General features: G+C 49.0%; 1 long non-coding RNA gene across 1 annotated transcript in view; it reads left to right on the top strand.

The window, feature by feature from the left end:
• The window catches only part of LOC106843982 (uncharacterized), a 79,530-nt gene that overhangs the window by 10,081 nt on the left and 46,568 nt on the right, over positions 1-22,881 (top strand). Inside the window, exon 2 of the long non-coding RNA XR_011495060.1 lies at positions 6,375-6,423. This is a non-coding gene — a long non-coding RNA (uncharacterized lncRNA). The remainder of the gene's footprint in view (positions 1-6,374; positions 6,424-22,881) is intronic.

Raw genomic sequence — 22,881 nt, 5'->3', positions numbered from 1 at the left:
TCACTCCCCCTGGTCCCAGTCCTGCACACAAAGGACTGGGGATCACAATGGAGTCAAGCTCCGCAACAGAAACATTAGAAGTTTGAGGAAAATGGGACCAATGCCTCTGAAAATTCTCACTGAAAAATGTCTTTTCACCTAATGTCTTAAAATAATTTGCCCTCCCATGTACCTTTTCTTACGAAACTACTGAAGGATGCGCTCAGTTAAAACCAGGGAGCGAAGAAAGAAGACATGGGATCCAGGAATAGGGACTCTGGCACAGGAGGGAGGAGGGCAGGGAATTCCTCGGGTAACGGCTGAGGGACCATCAGGAGGACAGTGTGCCTTGACCCAGGAGCAGCCAGACCCGATCAGCAGGAACTCAGAAGGTTCTAGGCGGGGAGGGAGTTTGTCGCCAGGAAAATAAATGAGACTGACAAATTATCCGACAGGTTTGGTCATGCGGAAAATTATATCGAGGGCATGGAAAGATTTAGTCAATTGTTTCTAAAAAAAATAAACCTAAGTTGATGAAAAACGAGGTAATTATTAGCAGGAAAAACAAAAAAGAAAGGAAATAGGATCATAGTTTACTACTTGGCCCAGGAAGAAAACCTATTTACATGGTCATAATAGTGAAGATGTTGAATAAGAATTTTCAAAAATTGAGATACAAGTATTTTGGGAGGATGTGGTCAAGGAAAGAGGGAATGGAAGAAAAATCTGTCTACCACACTAAGATGCTTATCCAGGTTTAAGACGATGACTAAAGAGATTGAATACACGTGTTATTAGAAACAGGGAGTAATAGTATATTATAATAGTACATATTATATTAAAATAGTCAACAACAGAAGAACAAGGTGAGGAAGATAGGGTGGGGGATAGAGAGCAAGAGACTGCTATTTTCGACTGTAAGCCTTTTAGCACTATTGGACTTTTCAAAAGATTTACAAGTAATACTTCGATTAAAACAAAAACAGAAATGAAAATAGATTTGGCTCATATTCTTTCTCTCTGGGGACTTCCCTGACCACCCAGGCATCTTGACCTCTTCCTTCTGGGAGCTGCTTGAGCCATGGGGCTTGTGTCCCCAGCCCTGCCACGCACTAGGGCTCAGCAAGGGTTCTGGGAGGATAAGTGGATGAATTCCCTAAAAAAAATTGGTTAAATTCTGAGAATTAAATAAAACACTTTTGAAGAGGTTGAACTGGGAAAGGCATGCTGATATTAAGGGAGATTGTCTTTCATTGGCTGTCGCAGGTGATGATGACACTTTTTTCCCCATTTTTGGGGGTGGGGTGGGGTTGGTTGAGGTTATAGGCTGGATGAAACAGGTTGGGATCTCGCGACAGACACACATGGGTCCCAGCACTACCTCCAATCACTAGCTGTGCGTTCGAGGCAAGTTACTTCACCTCCCTGAACCTCGGTTTCCTCGTCTGGACAGTGGGGAGAAGAACAGAGAAAAAATACTTGGTTGTCTTGTTGAGGAAAATCTGGGTAAAATGACTAGCACACAGTAGGTGCTGGTTAAATGGTGAATGTTGTACTAAGCTGCAGAATATTCGGTAACGCCAGCTCTTCCTTTGACCCCACTTTCTGAACTCCTGTCCTTGCAGAATCTTCGTGAAGCTCTGGCCTCTGGGTCGCACGCCTGGGACACTGGCTCTGTGTGGGCAGACCATATATTAGCAGAGTGGTTCAGAGCATCTACACATTTTCGGGGATGTCTGAGTCATTCCATTTTGGGAGCTGTGCTGACTTGGTTTCAGTGGCTTTGCCTGGTGTCTAAACAAAAATTATTTAGGTGGGAACAGATTCAACTTGAGGTTTCCATGATTTTCACATGACCTTTAAATACCCCAGCTTTGCAGTTTTCTTCTTGCTGTAATGAAAATCTGGATCATCTTGAAAAAAAGAAACTTAATTCGATGCTGTTGCCCTGCGGAGGCCCAGCTTCCCTGTCTCCCCTTCATTGGCCCCAACGTCTCCTGCCTCCCCTGCTGCTCCACCCACTCACCCCCCGGGGGCTCCCACCCCGCTCTGTGGGAACTGCTTGCTGGGAAGTGAGCCCGCACGGCCCCCCCACCCTCCCGCCACATCCAGAGACCTTCCTTAGGCTGCTTTAGGCCACATTTAACCCCCTTCTTGAAATATTCTCCTACCTTGGCTTTGGGACACAGGAGTCTCCCTATTTTCTTGTTTTTTTTTTTTTTTAACTTCTTTGTCTTCACTCTTGATTCAGTGGCCATTCCCTAAGGTCCAGTCCCTTCTTGTCTTGCCTTTATTCTTGGGGTCTTCAGTCATCAACTCTCTGTGGATCATTCTCTCAGCTCTCTCCCCATTCCCTTCCAGGCTCTCCCTGGAGTCCTACTCTTGAAGCCCCGTGGACTCTGGGACATTTTCCCTGAGATGCCTTGACGTTGCCTCACCCTAAGACAGACCCTACCATCTGTTCCAAAGCCCCGTCTGTCTTCTAACTTCCCTGTCCTTGTCAGAGGCTCTTAAAATCCTAGAGTCATTCTTTGCTCCCCTCTCCTTCATTTTTCCCTGCCACCGTCCCCCTTTCAGCTTAACTTCTTGAGCCATCCCTCTGATCTAATCAGGGTGGCCTTGACGCTGTCCCCAAACATGTGGTCACTCCTCTGTTATGCCTGTAACATCTGGGAGGGCGCGCTGTCACAGTCGCATTTTTCTGAAAGAGAGTCTTCGTGTTAGCCAGTTACATATTCTCTCGGAGTGCAAGAATGGTGCAAAGCATCCTTTGTCCCAAGGAGTCAGCTCCCAGTGCCCCCAGACAGAGCCACAGCGGGGTGTGGCCTTATTACCGTGCAGAGGACCTGTCCCTGAGGGGCAGGCGGGTGGCTTCTCCTTGGCATCAACTTGACTAGAGATGTGCATGGCAGGGGAAGTGGTTCAGCTCTCTCCTCTGAGTCCTGGTTCCACCCTGTAGGGACGCTGTCAGATCCTTAAGAATTTAAGTTCTCCAAATTCTTAGAGCATGTCTAAGACAAATCAGTTATTCTCTCACTTCTCTGATACATTATTATGCTAACAAAGCCTCTGTCTTTTGACTTAACCTTGCCAAGGAGACCGTCTCCTCAAGTCTGGGAGGGAAGGAACGTTCCATCCTGCCTCACATCTCGTATTCGTCCCCACCCGTATCTTTGCTTATGCTGGTCATCTCTGTGGGATGGTTACTTCTCTCCCATCTGTGTAGTCGCAATCTGCCTATTCTCCAAGGTAGGAAGGAGGCTTAGCCATTTTCGAGCCATTGAGTCCTTTGGTGGTCTGCTGAAACCTACAACCCCTTCTCAAAAATATGATTTTAAATACATAAAAAAATACACAGGATTATAAGGAAACCAGTTGCAATGTGGTTATTAAAATATTAAAAAACGAAATTGTGAGATAGTAATATTATACTTCTTTATAACACATTAAATAGCCACTATAATTTCAAAATAGTGATTAGTGTAAATATTTTGAGATATCCGCAATAAGATATGTGATAGGAAAATATCTGTTATACCTACTTCTGTGGTTTGTAGACTACATTTATAATGGAAGGAGATGCTAAGCTTCAGTTAGAGATCAGTGAACACAAAGATGTAACTGTTTTCTCATCAAAGTTCACAGGTCTTCCTGAATTCTGCCCACAGATTCTGAGTTCCTACTGTGGGCCCCTGTTGGGAACTTTAACTTCTGCTTCCTTCATGAAACCCTCCTGGACTACCACACTTCTATTTGAGTTTTCCCTCATGCTGAGCTCTTACAACATTCATTCATTCATGCATGCACTCATTCCCTTAACAAACATTTATCAAGGTTGCTCATATTCATGCAGCCAGTGTACCAGGCGGTGGAGGTCCCCATAATGATGAGCAAGACCCAGTTTTACAATCAGTGGGAGAGATGAACATATTCTCATCCACTTATAACCCCAAATGTAACATGAAAAGCATCGTGGGAGAGCTTTGAACAAAGGTCTGCAGGATCCCAGAGGAGGCAGAAGATAACAGTTCAACTTGGTGAGGAGATGGGGGAAAGAAATGCTTCAAGAGGAAAGTGGCATTTGAGTTTGGCCTTTTAGACCGAGCAGGATGTAAACAATTTCCACATGGTTTAAGTGTCTGTCTTGCCACAAAAAAATAGGGAGTTAGGGACCATTTCTTACACTTTTTTTTCGTATTTTCTAGAACCTACTACAGGACTGAGCATAGGCACTCAACACATGCTCGTTGATTAATTAGTGTTTATAAAGAATGTAAGTGTCTGTATCAGGTAGTTATTGCTGTGTAACAAAGCTCCTCAAAAGCCAGTGGTTTTAAACAACAATCCATTCTTTCTCATGGGTCTATGGGTGGTTCTGCTGATCTGAGCAGGACTGGCTATTCTCAGTTGGCCTTTTGGTCACTGGCAAATGGGCCAGAGGCTGGCTGGTCTGGAATGGCCTTGGCTGGGTGAGTGGGCTCACCTCTGCATGCTTTTCCAAGTTGTGCTTGCATCAAGTTGCTGCTGTTCCATTGGCCAAAGCAAGTCACAGGGCCAAGACGGAGTCAGCGTAGAGGACACTGCCCAAGGGCAAGGTACAGGGAGGCATGAGAAATTTTGGCCATCAGTGTAATCAATCTACTGTGGTCTTCACAATTAAACACTCAGCCTCAAATCCTCTGTGGAATGGGACAGAGCTAAATCAATAGGTAAATGCATAAATAAAATTGTTAAAGTGTAGAGTGGCAATTTACAAATTCAACTAACGATGTGGCCTCTCCTGGGCTATATCCTAAATGTTTGAGGAGCGTTATCTACAGAGACTGGCTGGGCCATCCTTTCATTATTATTTTTATAACCAGGATGCAAACCCATTGAATTGTCCTTTCATGTTTGATGTTCCATCAGTTAAGCGTCCCACACAATTTTTCATAGAGATGTTTTCTTTCCCCCTGAGGACATCTGCTACAATCTGGAACACACTTTCCCTGGTACTTGACTCTAAGCTGCTATAAATATCAGACATTCTGTCAGCAGCTCAGGGTCACGGCTCAGGTTTCCTGAACCAGTATCAGTCGCCCCTCTGCCTTGAGTTGTGTCTGTTAGAGGCAGCAGTAAGCAAAGTGAAGTGGAAAATACAGGTCAGAAAGCATGTTCTCTGAATAACTGAGGCAAAAGTATGTGTGTGTGTGTGTGTGTGTGGTAGATTTATCTGTATAATTGCTTTTAACTTTTCCTTTAACTTTTTTTTTTTTGTGGTGAGGAAGATTTTCCCTGAGCTAATATCTGTTGCCAATCTTCCTCTGTTTTTGCTTGAGGAAGATTAGCCCTGAGCTAACATCTGTGCCAGTCTTCCTCTATTTTGTATGTAGGATGCCTCCACAGTGTGGCTGGTGAGTGGAGTAGGTCCATGCCTGGGATCCAAACCCGTGTACCCATGCCGCCGAAGCGGAGTGTGCGGAACCTTAACCACTCAGCCATGGGGCAGGGCCTCATACAATTGCTTGTAATTCTCCAGGCTTTAATTAGGTGACAGCTCAAGCAGTGGAGAACGTGGCGTGGGGGGTCACCCAGACCTGAGTTGTGAATCACAGCTCACCATTTATGGGCTATGTCACCTGTGGTGAGTGGCTTAAATCTCTGAGCTCCAGTTTCCCCTTATCTTAAAGTGGAACCATTTGTGTACCGACCTCTCAGTTTATGGTGAGGATTAAATGAGCCACCACACTTTATGAGATAAGAGCTCAATAAATATTCAATGTTATCTCTTACAGACTTAAAAAAAAATCTGAATGCAGTTACCAATAGTAGGAACACGGGTCTCTGTTAGTTTGGGAAAGAACACCTGCGAGGCCTGCCTTCTAATCCTGGCCTTGCCACTAGCTAGAGGCCATTTAAGCCTCAGTTTCCTCATCTGTTGGACAGAGCAATTGATATCATCTTGCATTGAATTCACAGCCTTGTTTTGACAATCAAATGGCGTGTTGCAAATTTTTTTTTTTTTTGCAAAAGTTCTCCTCCAAAAATGATTTAAAATCCCCTTGAATACTTCTGAAGTGACGCTGCAGTTGCTGGTCCCTCCCTCGTGAGATTTGATGGATCGCCTACTCTGGGCCAGTACTCGGCACCGCCCGTTGTTAGAGGCGGTGCTGAGGAGCAATTGAAATTACAGGCATGTTTCCTTCCAGATGTTGTTGCTACAGGCTCAAGGTGCTTTTTTAACTGGGACATCGGGCTTTCTTGAAATAGACAAGAATTCTAGAAACATGACATTGTGCCTGATTCATCGCGTGAACTTGCCGCTGACTCATTCTCTCCTTGACAGTTTCTTCAACAGTAACTTTAATTACATCATTTACTTATTGTTTCTTTCTTCATTTCTTTTCTTCCTACAGTTCTTGTTTGTCCTCTCGGTGATTGGGCTGTGTCACCTCTGAGACTTGGGTAAGCCTTCTGGACTCTGGAAATAAGAACTGACGTTTTCGTGTACCTCTATTAATATGTACACAGGGGATCTCCCACCACCAGGTCTGCATACTTGGAATACATCAGCCCAAAGAATACTTTTGACTTTGCTAGTGTTTTTCAGAAGTTATCTTATTGAATGCTCTCAGCCACCCTACAAAGTAGATAGGATCTTGTTAAAAAAAAAAATGCATGCACAGAGTTTCCAAAAGGGGCCAGAACTTGCCCAAGGTCAGTGTGGTGGATTGCAGAAGTGGTCTCAAATTTTTCTCCTTCTCTGCACCCACACCTTTTGCCATGCCATCTGCAATGTCCTCCTTCTCTGACTCTGGGCTGGGCAGTGTAACTTGCTCGGGCCAACGGGATAATGGCAAATGGGATGTGAGCAAAAGCTTGAGAAGTCCTTGTGCAGTCAGTCTGGATGCCTTCTTCCTTGTACCTCTGCCACTGCCAGGAGAACGTGCCTGTGCGGGCCTAATGGAGGATGAGAGACATGTGGAGCAGAGCGGAGCCACACCCCAACGGTCCCAGCTGAGACAGCCTAGATCACTCTACCGCCAACCCAGTGTCAGCGAGCCCAGCCATAATCAGCAGAACCACCCAGCCAACCATCCCAGATGCATGAGCAATCAATGCTTATTATTGTACACCAGTGGGGTTTTGTGGTCATTTGTTTCACAGCCTTCTTGGGCGATACGTCCCTGACAGAGTCCCTGTGCAAGAAGGAGCACACGTTTGGAACGGGGCAGGCCTGGCTTTGAATTCCAGCTCTGCTCTTTGTAGTGTGTTCCTTTTTGAGACTGAATTTCCTTATACTTAAAATGAGGTAGTAATGCCTCCCTCATAGGGTTGCTGGGAAGATGAAACACAAGGCAAAATAAATCAAGCCCTTGGGTCACAGTACGGATCAGAGATGATGTCCCCAAAATGGAGGCTTCTCACAGCAATGCTCCAAAACAAACAACCGTGAACCGAGGGCTGTTCAAATGTGAAACCAGCTCCTCTCACAGCAGCTCAAAGGCGACCGTGAAGGCGAGACTGGCTCAGCTCTATCCTTACAATGAAACGCACCTTCCCTGCGTCCTCTATTCAACAGGACGGACACTTTTAAAAAAAATTAATGTCGCTTAAATTGAAGGGGCTGAAAAAAAAAAGCCAAATCTAAGATTTTTCTTTGGGCCTGTGGTTTCGCCAAATAGATGGTAGTGAATGGGGAAAGGGGCGTGGCTCTAGCCCTGGGTGTGGGTTTGGTTCAGGTCAGGGTTGGGTGCAGTGGCCGGGCTGGTGACATTTGCTCTGACACTCGTTTGCCCTCCTGCTTGCGCGTGCAGAGCTGATGACAGATCACACAGGAAATGTGAGTAGTTCCCTGGGATGTTTCGCTCCATCACTGGAGCTTCTTTTCTGGCCCTTTCCCCTCTGAAGGCATTGTCTTCTTGACATGACAAATGTACTCAGGTAAGCTTATGGCTAATTGTCTCAAGGGGGAAGGAAAAATAAAATGAACCCAAGGCTGAAATATGGAGCAATTCAGTCTGTAAACTCTAAGAAGGTGCGAGACACTCTTTGAAAATGAAAAAAACGCATACAGATCTAAGGAAGAGGTTTCTTCCTGGACAGAATTAACTTGGGTTGTTTTCTGCAAAATCCAGCTTCTTTCCTCCCTCCCTCTTCACTCCTGACTCAGATAGCTCACTTCTCTTCATTTTCTCTGATGGCACCAGTGGGTGACAACGGTTACATGTACAAGGCTCTGCTTCTAACTCCTTGTGTGACCTTGGATAAATCACATGGCTCTTCTGAGCTTCAGTTTCTCACCAGTAAAATGACATTTCTCTAATATTCTTTACAAAAAATTTTTCTAGGAACAGAAAACAATATTTATTACGCTCTCTTACAGCTCCATGGGTTGATTGGGCTCAGGTGGGAGGTTCATTCTTGGGATGTCCCATATGATGCGTCAGACACTGGCTGGGCCTGGAGTCATCTGAAGGCTCGATGGGGCCAGATGTCCAAGATGACCCGCGCTCATGGCTGGCAGTTGATGCTGTCAGCAGGGAACTCAGCTGCGACTGTCAGATGGAGCCGCTGGACGTGGCTTTTCCATGTGCCTTGGGCTTCTCACACTGTGGTGTCTGGGTTTGCAGAGGGAGCATCCAAGAGGGGCTATTCCAAGACACCCAGGGGGAAGCTGTGAGGCTTCCTATGACCTAGACTTGCAGGTGCCGGGACATCACTCCTGCTACATTATTAGGTTTCTTTGCTGCTAAAATTTAATGACTTCACAACCTGGATCCTCTGTCTTCTGCAGCTGAATCAGATGCAAGTTTATGAAGCTGAGCAGAGAGCCAGCTGGGCCTGGGCACAGACGGGGCTGTGGCTTAGACTGAAGACATGAAAATATGATGGATGCATCATCCTAATTATCCGGGAAGGGAGCTCAGAGTGGATTATTATCCACCGGGGCCTGCTGTGTTCTTTCTCTACCCACCCTGGGGCTCTGTGTCTCTGCCCCTCACGCCACCCTGCCATGCTCCCCGCCGAAACAATTATGATGTCAGGCCTACGTCAGGCATGTGAGGGCGAGAAAGAGAAGATACAGTGCCTGCTTTTTATCTACGTGAGAAGACAAGCTCTGGGGAGAGAAGAAGACGCTATCATGACAATGAGTCATGAGGGGAAGAGCGAGTCTCCCTGTAGGAGGTGACCCTTGATCTGAATCTTGAAAGGCGAGTGGGGAAGAACTGGAAAGATGCTTCAGGAAGAGGGACCCGGATGAGGAAAGCAGGAAGCGTGGTGTGGCAGGGAACAGCACCCCAGCTGCAGTGTGAAGAGAGAGGGGCAGATGGTGGGAGATGGGGCAGGAGATGCAGGCAGCGCCCAGGGTCATGCAGGCAACAATATCTCCATTTTCCTAGACAAGGACACAGAAGCTTGGCAAGATGAAGGGACTTGACGAAGGTCACACAGCTTCTAAGGGACCAAGTCAGGATTTGAACCCAGGACTACCTGACTTCTCAGTCCCGTGCCTTTCCCACCATAGCCCGCTGTGATCCAACTTCCGTTGCTGCCACTGGCTTTCCCAGAGCTCTCCCTCGCTTCTCCGAGGCTCCTGGCAGACTAAGGGTGTTTCTTTTCCGCACCATTTATTGTAATGACTTCAATTAAACCATCTTGTGCTGGATCAGTGAGCAGCCCTAGGGAATCGACGAGCAGGGCTGGCGACCGGGGAAGCACAGTCTCCTCCCCTTGTCCCTGCCAATCCCAGGGCTGAGCTCCTGCCCCCATGCTCGGGGATGATTCAAGAGAGGAAAGTGGGGGCCAGGGGGCAGACAGCAGGGCACAAAGAGACAAGGCAGTGGGTGTCTATTACCTTCTGGACACACAGGGTGCATGGCCAGCCCTTGGGTGCTCGTGCCCCCTGGCACTGCCCGCTGCTGCCCTTGCTCTGCCGCCTGCCTCTGGTTCATTTGGGTTTGCAGCTGAAGCTCCAGGACAGTGGGCCCTCTCCACTTGGCTGCCTTCAGTGCAGGCCCAGTGTGCGATGAACCTTGACCCCAAGGGAGAGGGGCCAATGGCCCTGTACTCACTTGCTACCTGACCTTGGGTGAATTGCCTCCACTCTCTGAGGCCTCTTCTGGGGAAAACAATGGGGTGGACATGGAAATCCACCAGGCTCTTCTTTGATTTTGGTCTCCCTTCTTTGCGCTGCTCTGTGGCTCGGGAGGCTGAGCTCTGTGAAGTGAGTCAATGACGCCCTTCCCAGTTGGCTCCGGTTTGGTTTGGCCTATGGGGGACACTGGCAGGAAGGTGGGAGGAGAGCGGGCTGGAGTATTTCTTCCCTGCAACCTCTCTGCTTTGTGGCAGGGGCTGTGGAAGTGCCCCTGCGCTTGGCCACAGGTCCTGCCAAGTGGCCCGCCCCCTCTGCCCCCGCCCTCATGGGGCTCCAGTAACACGCCTTCCCCCCTTGACCCTTTAGGCCTGGGGGTGGCTTCCAGCTGTTTGTCGTCTCGGGGTTTTTCAAGCGGCCCTTCTTGGTTTCTTTATTTCTGTCCATCTTGCTGGCAATGGTCCCTCCTCATTCAAGTCTGTTTAGTTGAGCCATCTGACTGGCATTCTGTTTCCTGCTGGGACATCAAGGCATCCTCTTGAAGGCTCCTTCCGACTCCACAATCTTAGGAGTTTGTGACGGGGAAGATGCAAGGAACTGGCCAGCTCTCAGGGCCCCACAGCTCGGGTTATCCTGCAATAGGCACAGTCCAGGCCGAGGTCCCAGCTCCTTGGCAGCTTCTCCTTCTCTCCCTCTAGTTGTCTGTTCCCACAGCCGTAGCTCAGATCCCCAGGATTTGTTTATTATTTTAACTCAACGTTATTGAGATGTAACCTACATCCACCAGACCGCATCCATGAAAGTACAATCAGATGAGAGCCCATTGTTTTTGCCCAGGTCTGTTGTAACAGCTTTTTAATTAGTCACCAGCCTTCATTCTCATCTCTGCAAGTTCACAATCCTCACATCGGATCATGTCACTCTCCTGCTCAGAAACTTGGACTGGCCCTCCTGTGCCTTGAGTCAAAGCCCAAATTCCTTACAGTAACAGATGAAGCCTTCGTGAGCTGGACTCGAATGCTCCAGGCTCAGCCGCCACCACTTCCCACGGATGCTCCAGCCATGAAGAACTGCATGCATCACTTCCTCCGAGTTCCCCGCCTTTGCACGACCTGTTCCCAGACCTGGAGTACCCTGCATCCTCAGGTCGTTGACCCTCAGCATCCCTCTGTGCCTCCTGAATTCCTCTTTGCCCTTGAGCGTCAAGCTGAAGCATGATCCCCCCAGGAGGTCTCCCCTGATGGTGCCCACACTGAACAGAACCCCTCCTCTGTGCTCTCCCAGCACATCGTGGCTATTTCTGTTACTACACTTATCCTGAACCATAAACAATGGCTGTCTCTTACGAGAGTGTGAGCAGCGTGAGGTTAGAGTCTGTCTTTCATCTCTGTACCCCGGGCCACTAACACTCTGCATGGCACATCATCCACCATTCAATCATCCATTCCACAAATATTTACTGAACGCCTACTATACACCAAGCACATCAAGCACGCGGGCTAAGGGATTGTACAAGACAGGCGTTCTAGTTACTCAGCTGCTGTCTCCGAGCTCCAAAACCACCTTTTACATTCTGCTTTGCGAAGCTGGTGGGGAGGATGCTGCAAACTCTGGGGCTCTGTTGTCATGGGACTTCCTGTTTCTGCCAGCAGGGCACTAGAGGGAGACCACAGGGAGGAAGTAGGGACCTGTTCCTTCCTTTTTGCTAGCTGCATCCGGTCAGGGTTGCCCCATCGACGGCCCGTCCCTAGTAGCAGCAGCTGGTTCTGGCCTCCAGTTCCTTTCCTCGCTCCCAGAACAGCCTCCCGTGCCTCCTCAGAGGTGAGCGGCAGTGGGATGGCGCCCTGCCAGGGCTGGGTCCCAGCTCTGTGGGCTCCTCCTCCGAGTTCCTAGATTGTCACAACCCCACTGCCTCCTGTGGTGATACCCTCTTAATCCAGTGCTCCCTCTTAAATCCTTCTCTCCTTCAAATATGTTTTAAACTAACTCCTTTTATTAAATTATCACTGTTGAAACGCCCAGCGTGATTCCTGTTTTCCTAAGTGGCCCCTGCCTGATGCAATGGGGAAGGCCCCTGTCAAGTTCAGGTGGGGAAGGAGAGACACCAAGCCAATAAAAAGGCCCGTAGACAATGCGTTTGGATGAAAAATAAGACGGGAGAACGGGTAGAGCCTGGGCCACTCCAGATTGGGTAGTCGGGGAAGGTCTCTCCAAGAAGGTGATGTTTAAGCAGAGAAAGAAATGGAAGTGTCCACTTATGCAAAGAGCTGGGGTAGAATGTGCCAGGGAACGGGCCAGCCGGCGCAAAGGCCTTCAGAGGAGCGGGCCTGTGTTCAAGGTCAGAGGGAACCGGAGGGGAGCGGCAGACACTGCCGCAGAGGGTGTGGCTGAGGAAGGTGGGGGCCAGAGCACAGGGGACGCCACAGCCAGAGGGTAGCCTTTTTTTTTTTTTTTTTTTTTTTAAATTCTGAATGTGTTGGAAATCCTTGGGAGGGTTTTAAAACACAGGAAGTGACAAGATCTGACTTAGAATTCAAAAAAATCTCGCTGGCCGCCGAAGAGGGGACAGTCCGTATGGTGACAGAGCAGAAGTTCTGTTCTCCCCAGAGCAGAAGCTGGCACCTTTCAAGGATGAGGAAACTGAGCCCCAGAGAGCTTACAGGACTTGTCCTGGGTCACCCGGTTTTGGACGTCAGGTTCCCAGATCAGTGCTCTTCGTGGCTCGCTCCAGGCAAATCTTCTGGGCCTAGTCTGGGAAGAGGACAAAGCCCTTGGGCGGGCAAACACATGCTCTTGACAATGTTCCTACTTTGTGAAAAGGTGGGTGGTGCCCAACTCATAGTTTATCAGGGTGGTGCCATCTTGGTCAGTCATAATAAGAGATGGGGAAGCCTAGAAAGAAAACAAGGCTCCCTAGGGATTTCTGGAGATGTTGGCATGAATGAGTAATCCTAAAGCTTACAGTATTCTCCCTTCCTCCTCCAGTCCAGCAACAAATCCTTTTGACTCGCCTTCATAACATTTCCTGACTCTGACCACTTTTCGCCAGGGCTGCCAGGAAGCACACCTTCAGGAAGCACCCTTACCATTCTGTCCCAAAGGGCACCATCCACATAGACTATCACGTGAATGATGCCTCCAGGAGCTGTGCAGAGGTTCTGCTTGTCTCCATGCCCACTGCTGTCGCGCTGGTCCAGCCACCATCCTGTCTTTCACCTGCATTATGGCAGCCGAGACCTAGGTCTTATGCAAGGGAAGACCCGGGCCAGGAGGGGCCTCAGAGGTAGAGTCAAGGATGGCGCAGGGTTGGAGGTCTACCTTAAACAGGCCGTAGGGGCATTCCAGGTAGAAGGAAGGGGTCTCTTTTTAGGAGACGGGAGTAAGAGAAAAATACTTCTCTATGCTTCAGGCAATAGGTCTCTGCTTTATTGAAAGAACGCTTCCTCCTGTGAATAATCTAATCTGGCATTTTGGAGGATGGGAGGAAATGGCTGATGGGTCCCGGGAGTGCTAGTGAGGTGAATTCAGCTGTTAGCATTTTTCTCCAAGGCTTGGAAAAAGGAGGAGGATGGAAGACTCTGGATGAAGCTGAGATGTCCTTCCATGCTTAGGGGCCTGAGAGGCATGGGCCTCAGGCCCCCTTCTAAACTGGCACCGTTTTCTGATTGGCTGTCTCTGCCTGCCTCAGTTTACTCCTCTTCCTGATTGGCTACGTTCTTCCACTCACATCAGATCCCTGTTCCCACCCGGCCAGGCCTCTCACTGCCGCAGTGTCACTTGGGATTGGCTGGGTTCTGAAAGGCCTGGTCGGCTTGCCTCTTGCCACCATCAGATTCTTCCTCATTAAACAAATGAATCACAATCCTAATTAATTTGAGCAACAGAATTTATGTAACTACTCCCAGCAGGATGTCTGCTCTCGGTCGGCAGCGAGATTAATTCCTCTCTCCGGGAAATTCCAGCCGCGCTGGTCAATAAACCTTAATGATGACTGAAATTTCCCATCTGCCTCTGCTCCGGGCAGGTAACCTCTGCTAACCAGACACCCAGTTGGCTTGATGCACTACCCTAGACACCCAGAGGACGAGGACAGCCTAGATGCGTTCCGAGCCGTGGAGAGCGCACAGTGGGTGTTCAATTAAGGGCAGGGACTGCCCGTTCTGGGGACGTTCTGAATCGCTTGAAGCCCACAGGAGGTGTTCAATTTCAATTTCTGGAAGGACTAAAAGAGACCATGTGTTGCTCCCGATAAACTGTCTCAAGCTCCTGAACTGCAATTAAACCCCTCGGCTCCCTCCATCCTTTACTCCCACGACTTCCCACGGCCACACTGATTCGGTCTTCTCCCTAGTCTGAACTTTCTGGACGAAGACTTGGCTCTTGACGTTCCCTGCCCTTGAACTGTCCGGGCTCTCTTTCCAAAACAGGCCCCACGCCGGCTGCCTGGGAGGGAAGGGTAGCGAAGTGGAAAGTATTCTGGAATTAGTTCTAATTCTGGCTCTGCCACTCGCTCATTGTACCTCACCTCTCTGTTCTTAACCTTTCCCTCATATGTAAATCCACACGAGGTTTTTAGGAAAACGAAATAAGCAAACCTGGTGAGAATGTATCGCACGGTGAGTGGCTCATTTAATTAGTGACAGGCAGTGTTTTAGGCCATGGGGATACAGTGGCACTTAAGCAACAAGATTCCTGCTCCCCAAGAGTCAATTTCTAGGAGGCAATAAACAGTAAAGCAAATATATAATTTTAGTTAGGGATTGACGCTCAGAGAAAATAGGGAAAATGTCACAAAAGTGAGTGGAGTGAGGAACTCTGAGGAGATGCCGTTTGCGTTGAGACCCAAATGACAGGAAGGAACAAGCTACACGAAGATCTGCGGGCATGGCATTCCAGAAAGAGGATTGAAAAGGAATTGCAAAGGCCCTGTGGTGCGAGTGAGCTTTGCATGATGGATGGGCTAAGATTCCGTAGGGTTGAATAATTTGTCAGGGTTGGGACTTCAACCCAGGTCTTTGGTCCTTAAGTATGGAGTGCTTGTCATCACAGGGAAGGTGGAAGAAAGGAAAAATGAGTGGAGATGGGGTCAGGGTGGAACGCCCTGCCTTGTCCTCCACTGGATCTAAATCTACCGGTGTCTTCCCAACACTTTGCAAGGCTGTGGGCTCCTGGCCCCCATTAGGGTCTTCCAAGTCCACTGGCCCAAGCTGTCATGTCAGGGATCACCAGCCCTAACAGCTCCCTCGATCGGTCACTTCCAATTCTTTCTTCATTTAAACAGGGAAGAATCAACTACTTTGACAATTTGGAATTTTCTTTTCTGATTATAATATGAATTCACTGTGGAAAATAAAAAACGTATAACAAAATACAAATCAGCCATAATTCCAACCTCTTCTGGAATTGTTGGTGTTTATGTGTCTTTAGAAGCTTATGAACTCACTGCACATACAGGGTTGGAATATGCTTTTTTCCTCCTGTCATGAAAAATGTCTTCAAATGCATTTTTTTTTTAAAGATTTTATTTTTTCCTTTTTCTCCCCAAAGCCCCCCGGCACATAGTTGTGTATTCTTCGTTGTGGGTTCTTCTAGTTGTGGCATGTGGGACGCCGCCTCAGCGTGGTCCGATGAGCAGTGCCATGTCCGTGCCCAGGATTCGAACTAACGAAACACTGGGCCGCCTGCAGCGGAGCGCACGAACTTAACCACTCGGCCACGGGGCCAGCCCCTTCAAATGCATTTTTAACAGCTGCATAATAGTTGAGTACATGGACGAACTGAAATGTAACTATTTTAGGGTTTTTATTATTATACACAAAGATCTTTCTTACCTGTAAACCTTTGTTATATGATGTCCTAATAGAGTAGGGGAAAAGCCCCCCCTACTCGAGTGCTGTGTTCTGTGCTCAGGGAAGCCATTTTCTTAGTTGGGGGAGCAGGGGTATTTGTGCTCCCAAACACTCTACCCATAAGTGTGTAGTGTGGTTCATGGTCGCTCTCCACTGAGAAATGGACATTGTTACACTTTCCCCAGCCTTTCCTTCCTTCTCAGCTTCTCTCTATCATTTTGGTCCCAGGAAAGATACAAAGGGGAAAAGCAGGAGAAAGAAGGGGGGATTCGATTTAATGTTGCATTTTGAAAAAATATTTAGACACGTGAATACTATTTAACTCTCTCTCTCTCTATTTTTTCTTCTTTTTGCTGGGAAAGATTTGCCCTGAGCTAACATCTGTTGGCAATCTTCCTCTCTCTTTTTTCCCCCCTCTCCAAAGCCCCAGTACATAGTTGTAAGTTCTATGTGAGCCACCGCCACAGCATGGCTACTGACAGACGAGTGGTGTGATTCTGCACCTGGGATCTGAATCCAGGCTGCTGAAGTGGAGCGTGCTGAACTTAACCACCAAGCCATCAGGGCTCGCTCAACAATATTTTTATTACATAATAAATTGGCAGGAAAGCAAGGCCCACAGGTTAGGGCCTGGCCTTAGTATGCCAGAGTCTAAGGTGACTATGTTTTGTTCTGTAGGGGCCTGCCATGGGGGCTGCAGGAGAGGTAGGAGTCAGCAGTTCTAATCACTGAGGTATTAGGTTAGAGTAGGGGGTACCCATCTGTTGTAGGCCGGGAGAAAAAACCTGGTCCCAAGGGGGTGTGTGAGAGAGCATCTGAGGACCTGGGGGGAGGGGCAACATTCACTCCCGCTGGGGCAGGGAGGGTGGGTCTGCCTCCTAAGGTGGGTGCTCAGGTTAAGGCTCCTCCTTTGGACTACCACCATCCCCACATCTTCTCCAGCTTCCTGTTTGGCCTCAGAAAAAAAAAGGAAAAAAAAATCAAACCAGAGAGAAAGACACAAGCAAAGAGACAATAAGGAGAACACAATGAAAGTCAGAAAAATGAGAGACGGAAAAAACGTGGCATGGGGGAGGTGGATGGTTTGAGAAGTAGAAAGCTTTTTGATAGAAGCTTAAGCAGCAAGAGAGAATTTGGGTCTGGACAAGCTTATTACATCTCTGCAGCTGACAACCTCTAATTCACAAGGACCCACGTCAAGGACTGGGATACCCCATGGGTCAGAGAAATGGCTTTGCCAACTAGACTCACTACACACCACCCTTCTAAACTAATTTGGTGCCCTCTTGCTAAAAAGCAATTTCTCAAACTTTCTGGAAGCTGTTTATTTCTCAGTGGAGCAAACAATGGAGAGCTTTACCAGGGAAGAGCCCTTCCCCAGCATGGCCGAAGGCCCCCTGAATTTCTGGGGCAGGGAGCGAAGAGTGGAAATGGGAGTGGCCTGGGCTGGAGTCAACAGGTGGGAGGAGGGAAGGGCGGTGGAGAAGAATATGGGGAAAAGAAAAGGAGAGAGCAGGGGTCCCACTTTCCGTATCCACGCTCACCTCTTGCTGCCAAACGGTTATCCTGTCTTCCCTCCAGGCAGCAGGAAGGGGCGTTCTGGTATCCACTGGAAAACCCAATGGTCATTGTCAGCTTCTGTAGATGGTGCTGGTCGAGAAAACAGGGAAGATGGCCAATGCAGGGGGCTCACTCATACTGTGAATACAGATCCTTGTTCGACTTGGCGAGATGGAACTTCTCTAAAGGACCTTTTGTAGGAAACGACAGGAAAGACAAGACAACCCATAAAGGGGGTTAGAGGAGACTCTTCAATCCCCAGCTCCCCATCACCCCCAACCCTGTCTGAGCAGACCCTGGACTAGAACGCATCCTCCATTCCTTTCGAGCCTCCCCTTGGCTCTGGATCCTGGAAGCGCTTCTCCACCTCCCACCCATCGCCTTCCCTTATGTTCACAATCAACTGGGCTGTGGTTATGCTGGGTTCTCCCTGTCCTGGGCATGGTGTCTTCCAAAATATCACAAAGGAAAGGGGTTTGAGAGATCCTGGGGAATCAACCTCCTCCTTTTGAAACAGCAACTGAGGCCCGGGATGGCTGGGGTCACTGTTTGACCTTGGGGATGGCAGAGATGGGGCAGCATCCAGCCAGGCAGCCTTCCTAACACTGTCACTATTGCTAAACTCCAACATTTAGTTGGTGCTAAGCCTTTGCTCTTTCCTCTGAAGGCCCTAACTGAGGTGCAGGTTCAGGCTGACTTGACTGTCCCCTCCCCACGTCCACCTGCCCCCGCCGTACAGGTCCCAGCAGTGAGAGAAGCAGGTGCGCAGAACTGAGGCATCTCCGCAGGCTCAAATAGCCCGGGAACTGTGGGCCTGCCCTCCAACCTCTATTTCCTGTGAGGCGGTGCTTCTCATTGGCCCAACAGAAGTGATTGACAGCTCCTTAACCCAGTGAATGATGAGTCTTGGAAGGGCGGCCGGTTACCAGCCAGTTCTCTCATCGCGAGACCCTGGGCTGACGGTTTGGGCAGTATCAGTTCAGCCCTTTTTCGTAGTCTGCATCCAGAGTCATCTTAGCAAAGGGTGAAAGGCAGTTTTCTCCTTCAGAGAAGGAAGGCAACTGGGGGTCTAAAAGTAGGAAAGGAAGCCTCCAAAAGAATATGAGACTGTCATACTGAATGAGTCCCTAAATAAAGGGGGCTTGATTTGTTAAGAAGTTGGTGGGAAAGTGGGTGGGCGGGCGGGAGGGAGGAAAGTGGCCGGGGGTGGGGGTGGGGATGGGGACGGAGGACGTAGGTGGCCCTCAGAAGGCTGGAGTGTAAGGTGTTTATTGCAGGTTTGTAGACTGTGGGAAATGCGGAGGCTGTTCCTGGGGTCTGGATAGGGTCTGGGACTCGGGTGAAATGAAGGGGTCACTGGTGGGGTCTAAAGGCTCAGGGGCTAGGGACCAGGCTGGCAGGCAGGGGGCAGCCGTTGTGGTCTTCTTGCCCATGACAATGGTCTTTTTGCAAAGGCCTGGAAGTAAGAGCTGGCTGGGATGGTGAAAGGGGAAGCCTGGACCACAAAATGGTTCCTTAGAGTATGCAAGGATGGTTGGAGCACAGAGATGGAGTGGCCCATCCTTTTAGGGTACAGCCGCGGAGGATGTGGCCTCTGGAAGAACGGCAGTGGGTCGGCACACGACTTTTTAGAAGAGAGGGTCAGAGATGGAGAGAGATGAGACAGGGGGTTAAGAGATGGAAAATACGACAAAGGAAAGAGAGTATGGTAGGGCCTTAGAGCTGGAGTCCCAGAAAAGCTGAGCAAGTCTGTGCTAGGTACATAGTTGTCACTCAGTAAGTGTTAGCTATCATTATTGCTCCTCTGGGAGGCATGGCAGAAGGGCTGCTCGAGTCCAGTAGTGAAAATGGAATAGGAACTGAGTCCAGAAGTACAAAGGAGAGCCAGGAAAACAGGCCATTCCAGCTGCCTTCTCTGTCTCCCCAGTGCTTATGAGAAGTGCAGAAGCCACCTCTCCATTAGGGGAGGGGTGGGGAGGGGAGGTTGGAACTAAAGAGCAAGGGTGTTGGTATCTGCTGGAGCTGGGAGCCCAAGGGTGGGAAGAAGGAATGAGGAGAGGTTGTCCTTCCCAAATCTATCTTAAATGGGGCCTGTTCGAAGGGAGGTGAGAAAGGGAGGTACGATGATAAGGAGAATGGGATGTGGTGTGGGCAGGCCCTGGGTGAGCTGTGTCACCTTATGCACAACAGTTGTGGTTGCTGGGCTTGGGTTGTGGGGAGGAGCCCATCGAGTTGTCTCTCCTGAGAGAGGGATTGGTGGTAAGATTCAAGGCTGCACTGGAAATTCCCATTGTTACAAGTGTCAACTTTCTCAGGGATCACTGGTCTTTAAGGGCTGGGCACAAAAGACTCCCCGAAGAGGCCCTGAGACAAGGAACCCATTTTCTACTTGTCTGGGAGGGAGTGTATCAATGGAGGCTCCTGAATACTCTGGAGAGCGCATAGTACAGTTGGTAAAGGCTCTGAGCAGAGAAAAGGAAGCTCCCTGTGTTGTCTTCCTTTTCCCTTGGCCTTTCCTATCCTCACTAGTTTCTGTGTTCCCCTTTATCAAGTCCTTGAGTCAGAGGCCTTTGCTGGGGGTGCAGAGTGGGCAGTGCCGACGTAGCTAAGAGAAGGTGATGTTGAAGGAAAAACGAAGAATACTTGGGAGTCCCCAAATTACTCTTAATATGGATCTTTTGAGAGGTGGGAACCAACAGGCCCGCAGTTGAAGTGCAAGGCCACCTGGACTAGCTGACCCAAGTGAAGGGGCTCTGGTGCGTAGTGCATGGGGGAGAAAAGGGTAGGAGGGAGGTAGTAGGCCAGAGAGACAGGAGGAGATAGAAGAAGACAAGGATGAGAAGGACCGAGGCAAGATGGAGACCGATGACAACAGGTGCTGCAGCCCGACTGAGAGAGCTAGAGAGACAGCCCTGAAATGAGCTGCTTATCTTAGTCGCCAAGTTTTCACAGTCTTTTTCTATTTCTGTTTTCACTGAATATGGTTCTACCAATTTACAAAAGAAATTTATAGGGTTCTCAGAGTCTTCCAAGATTCCAGAAAGCGTTGCGTTCACTAACTTATTTACTAACATAACCATTTTACATAAACCCTTCAGAATCTTGCTGATGCTCGCAGGCAACTCCTGATGATCTTGTCATGGGGTTAACATCTGGGTGGGACAAATGAGATAGGCAAGGGGTACTCATGAGAGCCGAATCTCGGCCGTCAGCTTCTGGAAGCTGCGCTCATTTTTTTACCTCCTTGGATCAAGGGCTACAAGAATTTGCAGTGGAATGAGCTTCCTTGGAGCGGCCATGCTTATCATGGGGGGAGTGGCAAGACAGTGGCGTCGCAGCTGGGGCACTAAGGCAGTGATAATAGCATCATGAGAGGGGCTGTTGACCCTGGTGTGGAGGGTTTGGAGGAACACCATGGTGGTGGGTGAGCATTAGGCTGGCCCTTGATGAAGGCTAGTTTCTGATGATCTTGGATAGTTTGCCCACAGTCAGTGACTAGAAATGCTTCTGATGAGCTGAGTAGGGAGCCAGGCAAGAGGCTGAGGGATGAGGGTGAGCAGAGCCTGGGCGAAGACACAGCCACTGAACAGGGCCCTGACGCTGACTGTTGCTGGTCGGGGAAGGTACTGTCCCCTCCCCCAGAGGGAAGCCAGATAGGTCAGAGAGAGTCACGATTGAGCCAGAGACAGAGAAGAGGAAATAGAGGGGAGAGGACACACAAATATGCTCAAGAATACTGGCAGAGAGGGGGTCCCATCCAGCTGGCTCTTCTTCAGGTCATTCAGGGAGGTCTGTTTCTGCCCTCCTCCTGGGGTGGTCCTGATACAACACCAAGGATGTTTAGAATGGGCCCAGGGTCTTCTGGGGCTTCAGAAAATGGCCTTCCTCCTCGACAGGACTCGCTTCAGCTAAACCCTCTGGATGTCTGGGAAGAATGTACACAGTGGAAACTGGGTTTTCGATGTGGGAGGGCAATGCTTTCCCTGCGCAGTGGCCTTGTCTTGGTGACTCTGTATGTGAGAAATGTCCGGGGGAGGCCGATGATGGGCTGGCCGGGAGCTAACTCCCTATCGCAAGTATCTTACCCGAGGTCTCCCCTCCCGCGGGCAGGAAGCAGTGATGTGGCTCGATGGTCAGAAGAAGATTTTGAGGCCTTGAGGGGGAAGTCACATAAGCAGAGAGGACTTATTTCTGAAGGGACAAACACAGCCTGTGGCAGGAGGGCAGGTCACACACAACTCACCTGCCTTCCTCTATCCCTCCCAGGCCATGTCCTGCCGCTGGCCTGTCTGTGAGATCTGACTTCTTGCCCTTCTTAGCCTTCTAGGCCTGTCAACTGTCATGTGTCTTACAGTAAAAAGAGGAGCAGAGAGTGAGGGAGGGGTGAAAAGAGCAAGAGAGACAGGGATGGGGAGAGAGTGAGTCAGGACGATAACGTACACAGAGATGGAAAGATACACTGAAACAGGAACAGATCCTGTGTCTCTTCTGCTGCTTTTCATCATAGTGATTATGCTCACTCTCGAGGGCTGTCTACCTCCTTCATGAAGAATTGAGAGCCCCCTGCTCCAACCTGAGCTAAACTTGCTTCCTAAACTTGTGTTGGGTGTCTCTACTTGCTAGTAATGGTTTCTTAACTTAGGAGGAGTTGAAGAGATTCAGAGACTGGTTTGCACTAGTTTCCAAGCTATCAAGAGCATTTCTGAGAGACGAACCTCTCCAGCTGCCCCCTTTCCCTTCCACATGGGCAAATACAGGGAAAGACAAGATGGGGGATAAAATGCAGAGTTAGGAGGCAGGAAGGAGTTGTGAGTCCTGATCCCCTAAATCTGCTGAAAAGAGGTGAGAAGAGGAGAAGAGTGCTGAGGGAGGTGGACAGGCCTGGATGGAAGAGGTGATGCAAATCAAATGGGAATGCCACGAGCATGAGGTCAAAGGGCTGTCCCGCTATTGCTCCATTCTTTGAGTAGTTGCATTTTGAAATCATGTAAGTCTGCCTGTAGGCCACAAGAAATAGAGATGGGTGTCCCTGAATTCTTTCTTCTACTTGTGACATAATTGGAGCTCGATGCTTTTATCATTCAGGAGTGGTGTTTTGGGTGAACTGTTTCTATTTGAGGATCGGAGGGTACCATATATTAATATATTAATATTGCAAGATTCAAAGGAAACAAAAATTCCCCGTCCTTGGAAGGCATTTTCTTACTATTGTCCTTCTGTGGCCCCAGCTCTCCTTTCTTCCTCTAAAGGCCCTCTTAGGAGAAGTGTAGACCGGGCAGGAGAGAGGACTCAAGACTCTGCCTTATCTATTGGCAGCAGCATAATTGCGGCTGTGGAAGTGAGCTGAGCCCTTCACCAGAGCAGCCTGTGACAAGACCGGAATTTTTCAAAAGAATTTTTAGAAGGAAACAAAAAGTT

Source organism: Equus asinus, chromosome 17 (genome assembly GCF_041296235.1).
Source record: "Equus asinus isolate D_3611 breed Donkey chromosome 17, EquAss-T2T_v2, whole genome shotgun sequence".
Lineage (NCBI taxonomy): Eukaryota > Metazoa > Chordata > Mammalia > Perissodactyla > Equidae > Equus > Equus asinus.
This window is presented reverse-complemented; position numbering and strand designations above follow the sequence as displayed.